At 28.1% G+C, this 5,179-nt stretch overlaps 1 long non-coding RNA gene across 1 annotated transcript; it reads left to right on the plus strand.

The window, feature by feature from the left end:
* Positions 1 to 1,604: 1,604 nt before the first annotated feature.
* LOC111089185 lies at positions 1,605 to 4,940 on the plus strand. Its single transcript, XR_002613495.1, has 2 exons — positions 1,605 to 1,677; positions 4,665 to 4,940. It is a non-coding gene; the product is annotated as an uncharacterized LOC111089185 (long non-coding RNA).
* The last annotated feature ends 239 nt before the right edge of the window (positions 4,941 to 5,179 follow it).

Below are 5,179 nucleotides of genomic sequence, written 5' to 3' on the forward strand. Positions count from 1 at the left end.
ATACAACGGTTGAGTTTGTTTTATATATTAGACGGTATTGTGTTTCAGCTTTATTGTAGAATACAACGGTTGAGTTTGTTTTATATATTAGACGGTATTGTGTTTCAGCTTTATTGTAGAATACAACGGTTGAGTTTGTTTTATATATTAGACGTTATTGTGTTTCACCTTTATTGTAGAATACAACGTTTGAGTTTGGTTTATATATTAGACGTTATTGTGTTTCAGCTTTATTGTAGAATACAACGGTTGAGTTTGTTTTATATATTAGACGTTATTGTGTTTCAGCTTCATTGTAGAATACAACGGTTGAGTTTGTTTTACATATTAGACGTTATTGTGTTTCAGCTTTATTATAGATTACAACGGTTGAGTTTGTTTTATATATTAGACGTTATTGTGTTCCAGTTTTATTGTAGAATACAACGGTTGAGTTTGTTTTTATATATTAGACGTTATTGTGTTTCAGCTTTATTGTTCTTATGATATTTTGTGGTTTTTTTTTCTCTAATAATTTAAAATATTTGCACAAAATGGGAAAAACGTTTGTTTCCATCCATGCACACTATTTGATCTGTTCCCTGGTTTTATCAGCATTTAAAATGTGTTTCTTTGTATTGACATCTTTTCTATCACTGTTTATGATATGTTTCTTCTTGTTGACGTCATTTCTATCACTGTTTATATGTTTCTTAGTGTTGACGTTTTTTCTATCAGTGTTTATGATATGTTTCTTAGTATTGACGTCTTTTCTATCACTGTTTATGATATGTTTCTTAGTGTAGTAGTTTATCATATATATAGTCCTCTTGAAAATACTGTAGTAGTTTATCATATACAGTCCTCTAGAAAATACTGTAGTAGTTTATCATATACAGTCCTCTTGAAAATACTGTAGTAGTTTATCATATACAGTCCTCTTGAAAATACTATAGTAGTTTATCATATACTGTAGTACTTTATCATATACAGTCCTCTTGAAAATACTGTGGTAGTTTATCATATACAGTCTTCTTGAAATGGTGTAGTAGTTTATCATATACAGTTCTCTTGAAAATACTGTAGTAGTTTATCATATACAGTCCTCTTGAAAATACTGTAGTAGTTTATCATACATAGTCCTCTTGAAAATACTGTAGTAGTTTATCATATACAGTCCTCTTGAAAATACTGTAGTAGTTGATCGTGTATAGTATTTCTTGAATAATATTTTAGAACTATTTTATCAGATTCAGTCCTCGTGAATAATATTTTAGAATTATTTTATCAGATACAGTCCTCGTGAATAATATAAATTAAATACTTCACTCCTGTTTCTCCTCGCTAAGAAAACGAAGCTTCAGAACATTATTTGCCTAAGGAACACGAGTAAATCTCTGTGAAAAATCTCCGTGTCTGTTGGGAAACTAACTCCTAAGATATCCTGTGGCAAAACGTTTCGTTGGTATAAACCATCTAGAAAAGCTTCGCTTCGCCGAAGAAGTGAAAAGTCTTGGATATTGAGTTTTTCTTCAATTACCAGACAGCCGCTGAATCTTTTTCTGTAAATTTTTGACAAAATTTTCTTAATTTTTTTCCATTTATTTGTGTTTTTAATATATTCAGGTGACATTGTGCCTACAACACCTGGAGTCGAGAGTATATTTCCTTCTACTGAAAACAACATAAAGTTATCGGGTAAGATTCATTTTCTTAAACGGAAACTAAACAATCTAGCTAACCTCGTGCGGACTTTTGAGTTGCATTAACACATTATAATTATACCCAAAAAATTAAACAAAAATAACCTTTGTTTCAATCTTCAAAAATAACTTATTGAAAGTTTAATAACGTAACGAGCAGAGCAATCTCGTTTGGATAAAACAGCTGGAGCTTGGCATTTCTTCGTTTGATCATTTCCTCCGTGGATAAAACTTTAAAAATTATTTTAATCTTGAAGAAGTTACATCTCTTTTAATCTCTCAAATTCTGTCTACTGTTCTTAAAGAAAAGAACTGACGGAACCACTAAAATTATTTTAGACCACTGAAAAATATCTCTTGCACTCTGATATAAAACTATTATGATTTTCTGTTCTTCCACTCTGATTTAAAAACTATTATAATTTTATATTCTTGCACTCTGATTTAAAACTTTTATGATTTTCTATTCTTGCACTCTGATATAAAACTATTATAATTTTCTGTTCTTGCACTCTGATATAAAACTATTATGATTTTCTGTTCTTCCACTCTGATATAAAACTATTATAATTTTATATTCTTGCACTCTGATTTAAAACTTTTATGATTTTCTATTCTTGCACTCTGATATAAAACTATTATAATTTTATATTCTTGCACTCTGATTTAAAACTTTTATAATTTTATATTCTTGCACTCTGATTTAAAACTATTATAATTTTCTGTTCTTGCACTCTGATATAAAACTATTATGATTTTCTGTTCTTCCACTCTGATATAAAACTATTATAATTTTATATTCTTGCACTCTGATTTAAAACTTTTATGATTTTCTGTTCTTGCACTCTGATATAAAACTATTACAATTTTATATTTTTGCACTCTGATTTAAAACTTTTATGATTTTCTATTCTTGCACTCTGATTTAAAACTATTATAATTTACTATTCTTGCACTCTGATTTAAAACTATTATAATTTTCTGTTCTTTCATTCTGTTTTAAAACTATTATAATTTACTATTCTTGCACTCTGATATAAAACTATTATGATTTTCTATTCTTGCACTCTGATATAAAACTATTATAATTTTCTATTCTTGCACTCTGATTTAAAACTATTATAATTTACTATTCTTGCACTTTGATTTAAAACTATTATAATTTACTATTCTTGCACTCTGATTTAAAACTATTATAATTTTCTGTTCTTTCACTCTGTTTTAAAACTGTTATAATTTTCTATTGTTGAACTCTGATTTAACACTATAATAATTGTCTGTTCTTGAACTCTGATTTAACACCGTATTAATTATCTGTTCTTTCACTCTGACTTAACACTATCATAATTTTATATTCTTGAACTCTGAATTAACACCGTAATAACTTACTGTTCTTTCTCTCTGACTTAACATTATAATAATTTTCTATTGTTGAGCTCTGAATTTACACCGTAATAATATTATGTTCTTTCACTCTGACTTAACACCGTAACAATTTTCTGTTCTTGAACTCTGACTTAACATTATAATAGTTGTCTCTTCTTGAACTCTGATTTAACACTATAATACTTTACTGTTCTTTCACTCTGACTATACACTATAATACTTTACTGTTCTTTCGCTCTGATTAAACACTATAATAATTTTCTATTCTTGAACTCTGACTAAACACTATAATAATTTTCTGTTCTTTCACTCTGACTTAACTCTATAATAATTTTCTATTCTTTCACTCTGCCTTAACACTATAATACTTTACTGTTCTTTCGCTCTGATTAAACACTATAATAATTTTCTGTTCTTTCACTCTGACTAAACACTATAATCATTTTCTGTTCTTTCACTCTGACTTAACTCTATAATAATTTTCTATTCTTTCACTCTGACTTAACACTATAATAATTTTCTGTTCTTTCGCTCTGATTAAACACTATAATAATTTTCTGTTCTTTCACTCTGACTTAACTCTATAATAATTTTCTATTATTTCACTCTGACTTAACACTATAATAATTTTCTGTGTAACATAAAGAATAACAAGGTTAAGTAATCTGTTTCTCATGTAGAACTAGTTCGAATTACACACAAAAGTAGGATACAAACGTATTCTAGCACTTTCTCGTCGGATAGAACAGATTTAATATTCGTATATAATTTTCTTTATTTTCACACACACGTTCTTATAACAAATGTGAAGCTTAAAGAGAATATGATTTCTTGGAAACCTCCTTACTTCTCATTATTGTAATTCAATATATTTTAAACCTCCTTACTTCTCATTATTGTAATTCAATATATTTTAAACCTCCTTACTTCTCATTATTGTAATTCAATATATTTTAAACCTCCTTACTTCTCATTATTGTAATTCAATATATTTTAACGTAGGGTAAAACAGTTCATTCACTTTTCCCTCATAATCGTTCTTATTATTTTATTGTAGACAAACGTAGGGTAAAACAATTCATTCACTTTTCCCTGATAATCGTACTTATTGTTTTATTGTAGATTAACGTAGGGTAAAATAGTTCATTCACATAATCGTTCTTATTGTTTTATTGTAGATTAACGTAGGGTAAAATAGTTCATTCACATAATCGTTCTTATTGTTTTATTGTAGATTAACGTAGGGTAAAATAGTTCATTCACATAATCGTTCTTATTGTTTTATTGTAGATTAACGTAGGGTAAAATAGTTCATTCACATAATCGTTCTTATTATTTTATTGTAGAAAACGTAGGGTAAAATAGTTCATTCAATTTTCCCTGATAATCGTTCTTATTATTTTACTGTAGACAAACGTAGGGTAAAACAGTTCATTCAATTTTCCCTGATAATCGTTCTTATTATTTTATTGTAGACAAACGTAGGGTAAAACAGTTCATTCAATTTTCCCTGATAATCGTTCTTATTATTTTATTGTAGACAAACGTAGGGTAAAATAGTTCATTCACATAACCGTTCTTATTATTTTATTGTAGAGAAAGGAATAAGTCATTCATTTCCAAATGGAGCCTCAACTGTAAAACCGTTCTTTGGTTACACGAAAAAAACATTAGTGACCGTTGTGACTTCTGTTCTGTATGTTGCTGGATCCACAGTCGCAACATCTTCCTTACAACGTCTTTAGATCTTCGACCTTTGACCTGGTCACCAACTAAGCCTCCACGGAGAACTGGAAAGTTACAACGTTCCTTTTCTTTAAGATATTTTCCCTAGTTAAAGCATCTTAGAAATAAATCAATCGTCTTTTTTTATTTTAGCTTTTCTGGGATTTTTATGAACAGTTATCTATATGTACACGTATTATATCCATATATATATATATATACAGACATATAAATATATTATATATACCGACATATAGCGATAAAGTTAAATTTCGGTCATTCTAAAACATCATTTTCGTAATTCATGGTTACTTTTAGGCTTCAACAGTTCTCACACAGAAAATGCAGTTTTTCCATAAATCATTTACTATTAGAAAAAAATTTGA

Source organism: Limulus polyphemus, unplaced genomic scaffold (assembly GCF_000517525.1).
Source record: "Limulus polyphemus unplaced genomic scaffold, Limulus_polyphemus-2.1.2 Scaffold5487, whole genome shotgun sequence".
In the NCBI taxonomy this organism is placed as follows: domain Eukaryota; kingdom Metazoa; phylum Arthropoda; class Merostomata; order Xiphosura; family Limulidae; genus Limulus; species Limulus polyphemus.